The sequence below is a fragment of the Cnephaeus nilssonii genome (genome assembly GCF_951640355.1).
Source record: "Cnephaeus nilssonii genome assembly, chromosome: X".
Lineage (NCBI taxonomy): Eukaryota > Metazoa > Chordata > Mammalia > Chiroptera > Vespertilionidae > Cnephaeus > Cnephaeus nilssonii.
Window position 1 is genome coordinate 119601952 of NC_137071.1, and position 16927 is coordinate 119618878.

The 16927-nt window shown below is 41.8% G+C and overlaps 1 pseudogene across 1 annotated transcript; it reads right to left on the bottom strand.

Moving 5' to 3' along the window:
* Positions 1-16009: 16009 nt before the first annotated feature.
* On the bottom strand, positions 16010-16890 carry LOC307095949 (microtubule-associated protein RP/EB family member 1-like; annotated as a pseudogene). The gene has a single exon. The product of its transcript is annotated as a microtubule-associated protein RP/EB family member 1-like (transcript).
* Positions 16891-16927: the final 37 nt, after the last annotated feature.

The window sequence follows — 16927 nt, forward strand, 5'->3', positions numbered from 1 at the left end:
GGAAATTATCCCTATTAATAATTTGATGTCTTGCCTCCCAGTCTTTTTATTATGGATTTAAAAAAACCATTGTAATTTTTTCCCTTTTTACCAATCCCCCCACCTCCTCCCCTTTGGCAACCATCAGCTTGTTCTCTGTGTCTTTAAGTTTGTTTCTGTTTTGTTCCTTTTTTTTAGCTTTCTAGTATAAGTGAAATCACATGGTATTTGTCTTACTTATTTCACTTAGCATAATACCCTCTAGGTGCATCCATGTTGCAAATGGCAAGATTTCATTCTTTTTTATCGCTGAATAATATTCCATTGTGTATATGTATCACATCTTTTTGAAAGTTTATTTATTTATTTATTTAATCCTCACCTGAGGATATTTTTCCATTGAGTTTTAGAGAGAGTGGAAAGGAGAAGGAGAGAGAGAGAGAGAGAGAGAGAGAGAGAGAGAGAGAGAGAGAGAGAGAAACATCAATGTGAGAGAGACACATCAATTGCTTGCCTCCCACATGCACCCTGACCAGGGCTAGGAGCCTGCAACAGCGGTACGGAGGTACATGCCCTTGGCCGGAATGAAACCCAGGACCCTTCAGTCCCCAGGCTGACACTCTATCCACTGACCCAAACCAGCTAGGGCTATGTATCACATCTTTATCCATTCCTATATCAATGGACATCTAGGTTGCTTCCATATCTTGGCTATTGTAAGTAATGCTGCAATGAACATAGGAGTGCATATATTTTTTGAAATTCATATTTTTGTTTTCTTTGGATAAATACCCAGAGGTGGTATTGCTGCATTGTATGGCAGCTCTATTTTAAATTTTTTGAGGAATCTCCATACCATTTTCCAGAGTGGCTGTACCAATTTATGATCCCACTAAAAGCATACAAGGGTTCCCTTTTCTCCACATCCTCACCAGTGTTTCCAACTTATTTTCCTTCATTAAATGTTAGCATTTTCCCATTGTATTAAGAGCATAACTTCTTTCTAACCTTTTTTTATTTCAAGAAAAATGATTTCAAATATAATAATGTTACATGCAATAGACATTAATATTTTAAGAAAAACGATCTTAAATATAAGACATGCAATAAACATTAATATCTCAAGAAAAACAATTTTAAATATAATAATGTTACATGCAATAAACATTAGTATTTCAAGAAAAAATATATTAAGTAAAATAATATTACCAAAACTGTACTAACATAATATGATATCACAAAAGTTGTAGGAAATATTAAAATCTGCAAATAACAGGATTACTTCTATTATATTCTAAAATATTTTTTTCTCTCTGGCTCTATTTTTTTCATCATTTTATGTTGTTCATTATATTCCACAAATGAGTGAGATCATATGATATTTATCTTTCTCTGACTGGGTTATTTCACTTAGCACAATGCTCTCCAGGTCCGTCCATGCTGTTGCAAATGGTAAGAATTCCTTCTTTTTTATAGCAGCGTAGTATTCCATTGTGTAGATGTACCACAGCTTTTTAATCCACTCATCTGCTGATGGGGCACTTAGGCTGTTACCAAATCTTAGCTATTGTAAATTGTGCTGCTTTGAACATAGGGGTGCATATATCCTTTCTGAGTGGTGTTTCTGATTACTTGGGATATATTCCTAGAAGTGGGATTATTGGGTCAAATGAGAGTTCCATTTTTAATTTCTGAGGAAACATCATACTGTTTTCTACAGTGGCTGCACCAGTCTGCATTCCCACCAGCAGTACATGAGGGTTCCTTTCTCTCCACATCCTCCTCAGCACTTGTCATTTGTTGATTTGTTGATGATAGCCATTCTGACAGGTGTGAGATGGTACCACATTGTTGTTTTGATTCTCATCTCTGGGATGATTAGTGACTTTGAGCATGTTTTCACATGTCTCTCTGCCTTCTGTATGTCCTCTTTCAAAAAGTGTCTATTTAGGTCCTTTGCCCATTTTTTTTATTGGATTGTTTATCTTCCTTTTGTTAAGTTGTATAAGTTGGAGCATAACTTTTAATGACTGTTTAATAGTCCGTTGTCTGAATGTAACATGAATCATTTAATCTTCCATTTTGGAACTTCAATATTTTCAATTGAGCCAAGTATCTATAATAATAAAAGCATAATATGCTAATTAGACTGGACAGCCAAACGACCTTCCAGACGTCATTCCGGATGAAGCCATGGCGGCAGGGGCTGAGGCAGAGACAGTTAGGGGCGATCAGGCAGGCAGGTGAGTGGTTAGGGCCAATCAGGCAGGCAGGCAGAGGGGTTAGGGGCAATCAGGCAGGCAGGTGAGTGGTTAGGGGCGATGAGGCAGGCAGGCAGAGTGGTTGGGGGTGAACAGGCAGGCAGGCAGGCAGGCCAGTGGTTAGGAACCAGCAGTCCTGGATTGCGAGAGGGTGCAGGCTGGGCTGAGAGACACCCCCCTCCCCCGTGCACGAATTTCATGCACCGGGCCTCTGGTTTAAAATAACCCTGTTGTAAATTCTTTCTGTGTAGCAAGGCAGCCTTTGAAATGTGAATAGTTACTCCAGACCTGTTACTGGCAAGACAACAAGGAGATCGGTTCTTGTCTTCTGGAAGGAAAGATTTCAATCAAGAGACAAAGTGTAGCAAAGTAAGCAAGAATTTATTGGCCACAGCCAAAATATACTTGGACAGTGAAACAAGGAAGATGCATAGAAGAAGCAACAGGAGAGCCTAGGCTGGGCTGCTTTGGCTCACTCAGAAGTCAGAGAAAAGGGGGCTTGGAGACAGGTTCAGGGGGTTAGCCTGGGACAAGCTGTCACTGCCCATTGCTCCCCTGGTGGTAAGTCTCATGGAGTCCCTTAGACTCTAAGGCTTAGAGGGAAGAAGGGGAAGGGGAATGGCTTAGGCATGCTTCCCTGGAGGAGAGTGCATGTGGGGTTTTTCATCCTGAGAGTATTTATCTCTCTTGTAGGTGGAATCTTAGGGGAGGTCTCAGTGGAGGGACTCATAATTCATCAGCTTTCCAGATGTGCTCTTTCAGGGTTGTGGTCAGTGCCAGGGGGCCATTAGTCAATGCAGCTGGTCCTCAGGCAGCCACCTCTTCACTTGTCTGGTTTTGCTCCTTTTCTGGGCCTGAAACTGAAATACAACTGAGGCCTAGGTGTTATCTTTAGGGAGGAAAAGGTCAGGGGGTCTAACTACATGACTAGTGATATGCTAGGGGAGGATAGGTTACCCTGGGGGCGAGGTTCTTGTTTTCCTAGTTTTGCCCCTTGCTAGGCATTGGGGCTTTCTTTCCTGGTGACCTTCTGTACCTGGCCCATAGTCCTTGCTCTGCTAATGTCTGTCTAACTGCCTATAACAAACACTTATTTTTATAAGTATAGGGTGGAAAACTTTTCCCTTCTAGGTTCTTTGGCTGGCCTAATAATCAAATTGACATAAGACATATTAACAGGAGAAAAACATTTAATTTTACTAGTATACATAGGTGTCCTATAATATGAGACCCACAGGCAGTCAGGCAATTGAGCTTTATATGCCATCCTGAGCTAAGGAGAAGCGGGTAGGGCTCTGGGGTTTCAAAGGGGGAAGAAAACAATTCACAGGAAGATGGAAAGTGCAGATGTTTGATAAACAAATGTTTGCCATGCCATGCAGATAAGTCTTTCTGATATAAAAAGTTATCTCTGGTAATAGCCCTCTTCTGGGTACAGGACCCATATCTAGATTATTTTAGGCAGTTAAGGGGGAGGTAAAAAGCATTTTCTGAGTCTGCTGGGTTTTAAATACCTTCAGCTCAAAGCAATCCACATGTCAAAGTGGCATATTTGGGGGTGGCAGTTTCTGCTCCCCTGCAGAAGTTTTTGAGTTCTCATTTATTGGGTTTGCTTAAGATAAAGAACACCTGAACTTTTTTTAAAGTTTGGGAGTTGCTTGAGGGTTTCCTACAAATGTATGTTTGAAAAAGCCCCAAAACTATAAACTGTTGTTCAAAGCATCTTTTGTGTTTTTTCCAAAGCACTTCAACATCATATATATCCACAACTCCCTTCCCACTCATTCCTCTCCACTGAGTAGAAGCAACTTGAAGATAATGGGCAATCACTAGCAATTAGTATTTGGGGCGGGGGAGGGCTGAGCTCCAGGGGACTAGAGGAAAGTAAGAGTGTTTGTGCCCTCAAGTGTTTACAGCCCAGCCAGTTACAATAAAATCAAACCCATGTGCAATCTTGGCCAGGCAGATTCTAAGTCACATAGTGTCTTATTCTTTTATAACTCTACCCTAGGATCTGGCCTAACATTAGCATAGAAAAGTTAATTAATTCACTCATTCAACAATAGTTACTGAGTATCTACTATGTACCAGACACTGTTCTTGGTGCTCAGTATTATCAGCATTTTAATGGTGGGGGCGGGGGAGGGGGGAGAGACAGACCCTAAACAATCCTATCTAATAAAGAGGGAATATGCTAATTGACCATCACTCCACCACAAGAGGCTACGCCCTCCCCCACCCCTGTGGGGCTTGACAGGGGATCTCAGGCCATGTCCCCCACCTGGCAGGGCTTGACAGGGGACCTCAAGGTGCGCTTCCCGTCCTGGTGCTGAGCTAGGGGACCTCAGGCTGCTCCCCCCGCCCCAGCACCTGGCCGGGGGACCTCAGGCCACTCCCCCCACCTAGTGAGGCTTGACAGGGGACTTCAGGCCATACCTCCTACCCGGCAGGCCCTGCCCCCCGCCCCAGCACCGGGCCAGGGAACCTGAGGTTACACCCCCCTGCCTGGCTGGGCTTGACAGGGGACCTCAGGCCATGCCCCCCACCCAGCGGGGCTTGACGGGGGACCTCAAGGTGCACCCCCAGTGCTGGGTCGGGGGAACTCAGGCCACGCCCCCGCCCAGCGGGGCTTCACGGGGGACCTGAGGCTGCGCCCCCCTCCTGGCGGGGCTTGACGGGGGACCTCAGGCCATGCCTCCCACCCAGCGGGGCTTGACAGGGGATCTCAGGCAGTGTCCCCCACCTGGCGGGGCTTGACAGAGGACCTCAAGGCACGCCCCCCGCCCCTGTCTGGGCTGGGGGACCTTAGGCCACGCCCCCCATCCTGGCATGGGGCCAGGGGACCTGAGGCTATGCCCCCTGCCTGGCAGGGCTTGACAAGGGTGGGACTGGCTGGGTTTGGATCTAGCCCAATGGGGGGGCCAGCCGGGTCTGGGTCTCACGTGATTTTGAGGCGCATGTGGGTGGGCGGGGACTTGACTCTGGGTCCCGTGGTGAGCCCCAGACTCTGACAGGAAGAAGGTTTTCATATACATTTTACTAATTTTCTTTCATCTCTGACACTTCTATTATAGAGAAAGGGCAAATAGCAATATTAAATTATTTCCTCTAATTAATCCCCTTTTAATGTGCATGAATTTCATGCACCGGGTCACTAGTAAGCATAATAATAAGTAAACTATATTTTATGTTAGGAGGAGATAAGTTCTATGAAAGGACAAGAAAAGAGAGTTTGAAAAGTGCATGCATGTGTGTTTCAGTATAAAATCGGGTATTCAGGGTAGGTCTCATTAAGAAAGTGACAGGTAAGCAAAGACTTGGAGGAAGTGAGAGAGTTAGCCATCTGGATGTCTAAGGGAAGAATGTTCCAAGCAGAGAAAGCAGCTGGTATAAAGGCCCTGGAGTGGGACTGTAACTGAAGAACAGCAAGGCAACGAACATGGATGAAGAGGAGCAAAGTTTATTGGTTAAATGAATAAACGGCTAGATATGTGATTACAAAGCAAGATGTTAGGAAGTATGAAAAAAACCCATATTGCAAATTGAAAGTATTGAGTGCATGAGCAGCTGCTGAGTTAGAAAGAAGTTATCAGGTGAAGACGGTTTTATTATTTTTTTAAAACTTTATTGTTGTAAGTACTACATATATCTCCCTCCCCCCCACACACACACTGACTCCTCCAGCCTGCTCCTGTCCCCTGCCCCAGGCCTTCACCACCCTATTGTCTGTGTCCATGGGTTATGCATATATGAATAGAAGGTCTTTGGTTAATTACCTTCCATCTACCCACCCTCCCCCTCCTTCCCTCCAAGATTCTGCACTCTGTTCTATGCTTCCATGTAGATGAAGACTTATTTAGATAGGCTTTGTGGAACACTTCAGTGTTCCATGGGAGGGTAAGGTGGAGAAGGCTTATAAAATGGAGCCAGGGCCTCAAAGCACCCCACAATCCTTGTCCAGGCTTGCAGGTTTCTATAGGGCTAGATGAGAAACTCAAGTCTTGAGACCATTGAAAACTGGCATATATTCTTTTTTTGCATATACTCTTTTATTTTAGGACTTTTAAGTGGCAAAGGAAGCAACAAACCATCCAAAAAATGAAAACAACATTTTTTATCAAAATCTTATAAATGCTGACTTTGGGGGCAAAATGCTCAGGGATCCACCTCTTCTTCCCTAAAATCTGCCAGTCTTCCATACAAGGGTTGTTGTATTAGTTTTCTTTTTAATTTAATTTAATTTAATTTAATTTAATTTAATTTAATTTAATTTAATTTCTTATTAAAATATAATTGGAATATAATAGTATATTAGTTTCAGGTGTACAACAGAGTGATTCAACAATATGTACCTTACAATGTGATCACCACACAAAGTCTAGTGACCATCTGTCACCATGCAAAGTTACCACACTATCATTGACTATTTCACTTATATGTGGAATTAAAAAACAAATGGACAAACAAAACAAAAGCAGACTCATAGAAACAAAGAACAAACTGATGGTTTCCAGAGGGGAGGTAGGTGGAGGGATGGGTGAAAAAGGTGAAGGGGAATATAGTCAATAATAGTGTATTAGTTTTCTACTGATGCTTTAACAGCTCACCACAGACTTGGTGACTTAAAACAACACAAATTTATTATCTTACAGTTCTGAAGGTCAGGAATCCTGAAATCCAGGTGTTGGCAGGGGTGGTTTCCTTCTGGAGGCTGTGGGGGAGAATCCGTTTCCTTGCCTTTTCTAGTTTATAGAGTTTGCTTGCATTCCTTATCTCATGGTCCCTTTCCTTTTATATCACTGTCCTTTGTATTTTTATTCACTATAAATTCCTTCCTCTAACAACTACTAGGGCACAAGGAATATCTGAAAGCTGTATGATGCAAGTTGATAGAGTGCTTAGAGGTAATCTTATCTAACTTTTCCCCAATATTAAAACTCATTCAACATTTTCTGGACAAGTGCTCATTCAGCTTCTCTTTAAACACTTCCAGTGACTTGAAACAAATCAGTATGAGTTACTAGCTTTTCATGTCTTATTGTTAGAAATTCTTCCTTCCTACTGAACTGAATCCTGTCTCCTTGTAACTTCAAACGAATCTTCCTAATTTTTCTAAGGAGCTCCACAGAATGACCTCATTACCATGTGAGAACAGAGCAAGAAGGTGGCTGTCTGTAAACCAGGAAGCATGCTCTCAACAGACACTGAATCTCCTAGCACCTTGATCTTGGACTTCCCAGCATCCAGAATTATGAGAAATAAAAGTTTGTTGTCACTCACTCTATTGTAATGTCATAGCAGTTCAAACCGACAAAAACAGGCAAGTTATTTAATATTTCTGTACTTCAGTTTCCTCATCTGTAAAACAGAGATAGTGATAATTATTTTATAGAGTTTGTGAGAATCACATGAGATAATACATGTAAAGGGCTGTAACAGTCCCTGCTATATATGATGTGCTAGCTATTATTACTTTTAGGGTGTCACTAGTGAAAAGGTAGGTAATCCTAGATGCCTGTCATGGATATGCTCTTTGAATGTTCTCATTTGAGCTACTATTTTTAGAGCAAAATATGCCATATTGTTTCATTATAAGACAGGGCCATCTTGGAAACCCAGAAAGAACCTAGGATTTTAGACTGTTAAAGCTGAAAGTGACTGTGGTGATTCTTTAGTCCAGAGTTTCATGTAATGTTTTAGCCATGAAGCCACTTATTCAAACAAAATTTTACCCAAAAATCCTGATCTAAAAACAGAGAGAACTGGATCCATTCTGGTTGGTGTGGGGTAAAAAGCAGGATGTCCTGCCCACACAATCGCTTCCATACACACTCAGAGATACCTGATCTAAACCCAAGGACTCCATGGGACATGCTTTGAGAAACACTAATGGAGTTCAAACACTTAGATAGTAGAGCAAGCATGTCAAACTCAAAGGCTAACACAGGCCAAATAAACAAGGTTTAAGTTTATGTGGGCAACAAAAAAAACACAAAAGATTCAATTTTCATAGAAATGTAGGTTTATTTCAATAGAGACATGCTGAATACAAAGGGCTAAAATAAATGAGAAATTGTTAACATAAAATAATAGAACATTTTAATAAAAATTAATATTTTTCTTGAACATTAACTTACCAGACACTAAATAACTGCACAAATTAATAAGCATAATGCAAATAAGTCTATTTTTCTTGTTCTCCGAAAGCGAAATATTTCCTGTTGCGCACACCAAACAAGTCAGTCCAAGACTAATGACGTGGCAACTGGCTGCTAAAATATTCGCTGTTAGTATTAGTGAAGAGAAATGGTGTGCCTGCGCATAAGGCATGTAAGGGAAATGAATGCAACATGATTATAGTAATCAATCATTAGCAAACGCTGTAGTTCCTTATTAATAATCCTATATAGTAAAAGGGTAATATGCAAATCGACTGAACAGTGGAATAACTGGTCACTATGACGCATACTGACGACCAGGGGGCAGACGCTCAACGCAAGAGCTGCCCCCTGGTTGTCAGTGTGCTAGCCAGAAGCTGGGCTCACGGCTGGCAAGTGCAGTGGCAGTGGTGCTAAGGATGTCTGACTGACGGCTTAGGCCTGCTCCCTGCGGGCGTAAGCCATCAGTCAGACATCCCCCAAGGGCTCCCAAACTGCGAAAGGGCACAGCCTGGTTTGAAGGACCCCCACGAGTGCATGAATTTTGTGCCCTGGGCCTCTAGTTATATATAACAGAATATTGTAAAAATTAAGTTACGAAATTTTTATTAAAACATTTCTTACATACCGTTATATTGGCTGGGCTGCAAAAATATTCATTGTGGGACACATACAGCCCGTGGGCCATGATTTTGACATGCTTGCAGTAGAGGAAAATGTGATTAAATGGACAAAGAGATTATGTGACCTGAACAGGCTACAGAGTGATTGGCAACCAAACTGGGATCAGAAACCTGCTCTTTTGTTTTGTTTTAATATATGTTTTTATTGATTTCACAGAGGAAGGGAGATGGAGAGAGAGATAGAAACATCAGTGATGAGACAGAATCATTGATTGGCTGCCTCCTACATACCCCCAACTGGGGATTGAGCCCACAACCTGGGCATGTACCCTGACTGGGAACTGAACCATCACCTCCTGGTTCAAAGGTCCATGGTCAACTACTGAGCCACACCAGGCAGGCTGCTCTTCTGATTTTTATGCTGAGAAGAGTGAGCGGCTGTTAGGTGCAAGTACTATGCTAGATTTGGCAGTATATGGGGAAGCCTCAGCAGGGCCCTATGACACCCATCACTTAGGTTTCATCTAGGTGGTTGGTGTCTCTATACTGGTTTATAGGTCTTCAGGTGGATGTGTCTACCCCTGTAAGCCACCTTGGCTTTCAGAAATCACTGTGTCTGGGGAGAAAATATGGGGAAATATGGATGGAAAGAAAGAGATGGAATCAAGTAAAGTATACTTACTTTTCTTAACTTCTAGTAAATCCCTAATGAAAGGGTTGGTGGGATGGACTATCTTCCTGAAAGCCCATTGTAAAGCCAGCAAGTACTTTCCTGAACAGTCAGGTAGAAAACAGAATAAATAACATTTGTAAGAATGAAGTTGCTAGGAAACTTACACATTTCCATTCATGTGAGTACTAAGGTCTCCATCTAATAAGTTCTATATTGGAACTGACCAGGGCCTTCAGTGTTTCCTGGCCTTTCTCGCTGACATGAAACTTTAATGAAGGGGGCCTTTTATTTATTTTTACTTAAAAATATTTTTATTGATTTCAGAGAGGGAGATAGAAACACCAGTGATGAGAGAGAATCATTGGTTGGCTGCCTCCTGCCACACTGGGAATCGAGCCCACAACCCAGGCATGTGCCCTGACTGGGAATCAAACCATGACCTCCTGGTTCATAGTCGATGCTCAACCACTAAGCCACGCCAGCTGGGCAATGAAGGGGGCCTTTTAGAGCACAGTGTTTCAGCCAACTGAGAATAGAGCTCCAGACAAGAAATATAGAGGTAAGAGTTGTATTGTCAGCTCTGCTGCCTACTTGGGCAAGTAAATTGACCTCCCTGAGCAAAATGAAGGGGTTGAAGCAGACAAGGACTCTTCTGGTTTTAAAATGTCTTTTATTCCATATGAAGAGTCTGGCCCTAACTGGTTTGGCTCAGTGGATAGAGCGTTGGCCTGCGGACTGAAGGATCCCGGGTTCGATTCCGGTCAAGGGCATGTACCTTGGTTGCGGGCACATCCTCAGTAGGAGGTGTGCAGGAGGCAGCTGATCGATGTTTCTCTCTCATCGATGTTTCTGGCTCTCTATCCCTCTCCCTTCCTCTCTGTAAAAAATCAATAAAATATATTTTTTTAAAAAAGAGTCTGCAGCAAATGGCTGCCATCTTAAGCCAAAGAGCTTGCTGCAGCCTTCTCAGTTACACCTGCAGAGTCAGGTCATTGTCATAATCAATAGTGTCATAAAGAGTAGGTAATGATTTCTGAATCTGAACTCTCTCCTCTAAACCACTAATGCAAAGGAAGAGAACAATATGATTATTTCCTAAGCAACACATCACTTCAGTTTCATGGGTCACAATGTCCTGGGAACACTCTCCTTTCATTATCTACTGAGTTGAAGGAGAAGGTGCAGATTACAATGGAGAGATAAGTAAGGCTGGCATACGTGTTTGTGTGTGTGTGTGTGTGTGTGTGTGTGTGTGTGTGTGTGTGTAGAGAGAGAGAGAGAGAGAGAGAGAGAGGTGACACAGAAAGAGAGAGTCAAAGAGAGACATATATTATAGACAAGGAGAAAGTGGTAGAAGCAGAAGTCAGAAGTGTGTCAACGGTCAGCTGGCAAGTCTAGTGGAAAGAAGGCATATATCCTGCCACTTTCTCTGTTGTGAGACAGATGGGAAAAATTGCTGGGAAGGCCATCCCACCAGCTCAGCACTTAGGTAATATAGTCTCTGAAAGCTAGAACCTATTTTTATACCTGCCATTTATTTATTAATTCAATAAACATTTACTGAGCACTTACTATGAGAATAGACTAGTGGTCATGTTCTCTATCTTAAAGAAGCTCATAGGCTGCTATGGGTTCTGGCCCAGCGAACAGATAATTACAGTATGATAAATGCCATGATGAGGGAAGTCCAGGGATTAAGTGAAAACTCCCAAGTTTCATCCTTGGCTTGTTAAAGAAGGATTCTTTGGAAAAAGTCATGTCACCTGAAGGTGAAGCAAAAGCCAGCCTGGTGTTGGAGGAGGTGGAAGGAGAAAGAATGCTTTAGGCAGAAGTAGAACTACAGGTTATTTCAATTATCTTCTTTGTGCTTAGCAGTGTTTTTCAAATGTTCTTCATTGGACATATATTACATTTATATAGAAAGAATGTTAAAATATAAAAGACAGCAATAGCTATCTATTTTTAAAAATTTTTAATTTTTTTTCAATTACAGTTTACATTCAATATTATTTTGTATTACTTTCAGATGTACAGCATAGTGGTTAGACAATCATACACTTCACAAAGTGATCCTCCTGACATTTTCAATACCCACCTAGCACCATATATAGTAATTATAATATTATTTTTAAATTTATATTTATTGTTGACAGTATTATAGATGTCCCCCTTTTACCCTATTGACCCCCTCCACTCTGACCCCACCCCCACAATATTATTGACTATATTTTCTATACTGATTTAACATCCCCATGACTATTTTGTAACAAACAATCTGTATTTCTCAATCCCTTCACATTTTTCACCCAGTCCCCCAACCCCTCTCCTCTGGCAGCCATCAGTATGTTCTTTGTATCTCTGAATCTGTTTCTGTTTTGTTTGTTCATTTATATTGTTCTTTAGATTCCACATATAAGTGAGATCATATGGCATTTCTTTTTCGGACTGACTTATTTCACTTAGCATAATACCTTCTAGGTTCACCCATGTTGCCACAAATAAGATTTCATTCTTTTTTTTAATGGCTGAATAATCACAATGGCCCTCTCTTAATCAGTGAGCACCAATGAGAACTTCCTTAGCTTTGTGACACACTGACAGGGAGAGAAGAGAACACTGCAATTATTACTAATAACAGTAATGATAATATTTGTTGAGTTCTTACTACATTTTAGTGTTTTCCAGGCACCTCATTTAATCCTTACAATAATCCTCCACAATAGGCACAATTATTATCATCTTTATTCATGGATGAAAATACTAAGGCCCAGAGGCCACACAATTATTAAGTGGTAGAGGCAGGAATCAAATCCAAATAGCCCAATGGCAGAGCCCTGGCTTGTGACTACTACATTGTACTGCCCCTCTCTTCAAGATTAAAGTGATACACACAGAGATCAACTAGTGTTTTAACTCCTTCCTCTTATAAGAAACAACTGCTTGCCATCAGCTGACTATGTCTCTATCTCCTCCAAGTGGGGGTGGGGAGTCAACGGATAGTCTTTTTAAAAAAATATTTTTATTGATTTCAGCGAGGAGGGGAGAGGGAGAGAGAGTTAGAAACATCAGTGATGAGAGAGAATCATTGATTGGCTGCTTCCTGCATGGCCCCTACTGGGGATTGAGCCCACAACCTGGGCATGTGCCCTTGACTGGAATCGAACCTGGGACTCTTTCCACTGAGCCAAACCAGCTAGGGCGGGATAGTTTTCATGTGTGTGCCGAGAGGGAGATCAGATGCACAAAGAGCAGGAAGTGAGTGTCCTAAGGTTGCATGACAAGCTAATGGCTGAATGGGTTCCAAAAATCCACTTCAGCATCCCAACTACAGGACCCCTGCTTTGATCTGGTCACACCAGCAAAGCTTATTTTATGGGAAGTATCCGGTTTTCAAATCAGTGCCATAAATCCAAATGGTTTATTAAAAGTCCCCTATACTAATGGTGGTGTGCTGTCATGCAATCCCTATGTTAACCACATGGTTATGCTGCAGACAAATCTAGGAATTTGAGGAAGCAGGGGTTTAAGAATATTTGTGGTATTTTTATAAATTGTGATAGAGCTACATAATTAAAGCCATCCAAAAGAATGAGGTAAAGCCATATGTCTTTTAAGGAACATTTTCAAGATATGTAAATAAGTGAGAAAAGCAGGTCACTAAACAATATGAAGAGCAGGCTCACATTTGTCTAATTAAAATAAAAAAGAGTATACAGACACACACAGAGACACACACACATATATATACTGAGTGGCCAGATTATTATGATCTCTGGATTATTATAATCCTATATAATAAAAGGCTAATATGCAAATTGTCCCATCGACCAGGAGTTCAACCAGCAGGCAGGCCGGCCAACCTCCCATGTCCCCTCCCCCTGGCCAGGCTGGCCAGACCCCACCCATGCACGAATTCATGCACCGGGCCTCTAATATATACTGAGTGGCCAGATTATTATGCATTCAGATATCATAATAATCTGGCCACTCAGTGTGTGTGTGTGTGTGTGTGTGTGTGTGTGTGTGTGTGTGTATGCAGATATATGCATATTTTTTACCTGAGCATGTAAAAAAGAGACTGTTAACAGTTATTGCTTTTTTATCTTGAAATACAGAATTTTATTTAGAAACTGCTTAAAGTAGAAAAGAAAAAAACCCTGTCAAGAAAGACCAGGTGAAAAATGGGTTCCCAATAAAATGGAATTTTAGGGCAACAAAAGTTTAAAGGCCACAAAAGAGAAATAGCACCACTGTTATTTGAATAATGGCTAGTTACTTGCATTTTTGGCATTGTTAATCTCTGAATCAGGGTTTCTCTCTGAATTTCACAATCTATACAACAATCTATAATAATAACAATCTATAATAATAAAAGGGTAATATGCTAATTAGACCAGACATCTTCCAGATAGTCTTTCTGACAAAGCCGGGGCCGGAGGGAAGCAACCCGGGTCCTGGGTACCTGCCAGCAGCCAGAGGAGAGAAGCCTGGGTCCCAGGTGCTGGAGGGAAGCCGGTGCTGGCAGCCGGGGGAAGGAAGGTCTACTCTTGCACAAATTTTCGTGCATCAGGCCTCTAGTTTATTATAAAATACCTGCTTTCACACACATTTTAGGACAAACTACCACCATCAACAAATCAATACAATCACATCAGGGGCTGAACAAGCTCAAAAGTGGGTAACACACATTTTGCAGAATTCTGCCAAAGGAACTGAATAGGCTGTAGGCAAAGCAAATGAGGAGTGTTAAGGAATGAAATAGTTTAAATATTAATAATTAATTCAGACATGGTACTGTATTTTCTGCAAAAGAAACTTAACATTTAGTAGCACCCTAACAAAATTTTATCTCCAAAGAGATTAGTGCACTGGCAAAGTATTCTGATAACAGTGGAGGGCTGTGGACAGAAGGTACCAAAAACACCCAGCCTTGCAGATCTCAAGGTAGCGATGGCCTTCACTGATCACTCCCTTTGTCAGAAGTCCAAAAAGAACTTGCAGCATGATCACCTGCCTGCTGAACTTTCACTCTAAGCAGCAAACTTTAAGGAGCCAAAGAGGAGTCCCCAGTGGGCAAGGGATGCAGAAAAACATGTTAAGTGTAAACTTAAAAGACAGCAAAATGGGACACAAACCCCCATTCAAATCCCAGAGATGTGGGCAAGTCCCCAAAAGTAGTTGTTAAATTTTATTTATTTATTTTTTAAAGAATTTTTGTGAGTTTATTTGAGCCAAAATGTCGACATATGCCGGGAAGCAGAACCTCAACGAATTGAGATAATGCTCCCAGTTGTTAGATTTTAAAACTGAACACACCTCATTTCCCAAAAACACAATACATAGAAATTTCAGGGGTAACTGGAAAAATCATCAGAGAAATGCTCAATGAATATCAAGCTATTCAACTCAAATATCTTAGGGCTGAAACATACCCTCTATTCATTCAGCCAACAATGCCTCTTGCTTCTTAGCAGAGATGCAATTGGTCAAGGACACCAAATGGCTTTAGAGAACAACTTTTTACATTTTCCTTCTGGGCCAAGGTTAGGCCTATGAAGATTCAAACAGCCCTGCAAGGCCTGTGAACAGCAAGTTCTAAAGGTTCCAAGGTCTGGCCCTTCCTTCCCAGACACGAGGGCAACACACAAACTCTCCTGTCAGGTTAAAATTTATATTTTAAAATATGCAAATGTAATTTAAGTACTCTTAAGGTATTCATTTATTAAAACGTTCTCTGCCATGATTTCACATTAGCTAAAAATTAAAATCAGGCCGAAACCGGTTTGGCTCAGTGGATAGAGCGTCGGCCTGCGGACTCAAGGGTCCCAGGTTCGATTCCGGTCAAGGGCATGTACCTTGGTTGCGGGCACATCCCCAGTAGGGGGTGTGCAAGAGGCAGCTGATCGATGTTTCTCTCTCATCGATGTTACTGACTCTCTATCCCTCTCCCTTCCTCTCTGTAAAAAATCAATAAAATATATTAAAAAAATTAAAATCAGTCTTTACATTTCGCTACTGAGGTATCCACCTCAGCGTATCACATAAAAACACCTTCTCCAGCAATCAGTGTTACCAGCATCCATATGGTGATCCCATGGTCAGCCTCTCTGTTGCCTAAGTGAACCAACTAGATGTTAATACTGCTCTGCTCCAAGGTAAAACCTCCTAACTCAAACTTATTGAAAAAAGAGTGAAACTTCTGCAAAGTGCACTTTAAGAAGAGGTACTTTTTGCTTATGAAAAGAAAACAGTGAGTCCTCTAAAAATAATAAAAGGGAGTATTTTACAGTTAACCACAGGATTTGGAGTGAAGAATTCGGATGTTGCTCTGCTGGCCTAAGCTGTTAATATTCTTCTTGTTCTTCCTATGGGCCCCCTTCATCAGGTATCACAAAGCCTTCATCTTTGGCATAGAGAATGCCCACAATCCTCTGCAATACAGGGTTGCTTTCTCCCTAGTTCTCTTGGCAAATCAATTTAAAGGTCCTTAGCTTTCCAAAGTAGAAATCTCTTTCTTTCTTCAATTCTTGGAGAGTAAGTTTCAATATGCTGACCTGCTGCATCAGTTCAGTTACTTCGTGGTCCCCATTGCCCACACCAGGATTCTTTCGCAGCACACCTGGGCCAGCCTTAGGGGTTGCAGCAGTTCTGTGTGTAGCAATGGGCCTCTGTGGGCTGCACTGCTAGAGCTGAGAGGTTTCTTCGGTTTGTTCATAGCTGGAGCAACAAGGGAGGGAGCCACTGCAGTTTCTTGACCTTGTCTGGCAGCTACAGGGTCATAGTCTTTTCCATCATAGTTTGCATCAAAAACCTTCTTGAACCACTGCACGAATTCAAAATTGTCCTGAAATTTTCCTTTTACTAATCTGTCCACAGGAATTATTTTGTCAACACCCATCCTCTTAAAACCTGCTTGTAGTATTTTGAAGTTCTGGGTGTATTCATGTTCTAGCTTAGCTTGAAATTTCACTTTCTTCAAGGCAATGGAGCCAGGGAACAGCATGTCCATAAACTGACAATAGGCAGCCCCTGAGCACAACTGTTCCACCTTTGTCAGATTCAACTGCAGGGACTCATTGATCCAGGCCAGCATGTCATGTCGACTTAGGTTATCACTGGTGACTGATGTTGAATATACGTTCACTGCCATCTTTGGCTCGCGGAGGAACCACGTCCACTGCCGAGCCCGGCTTCGGTTCCGTCTTCCTCTCGTTCAAATCGTCTGACCCTGCC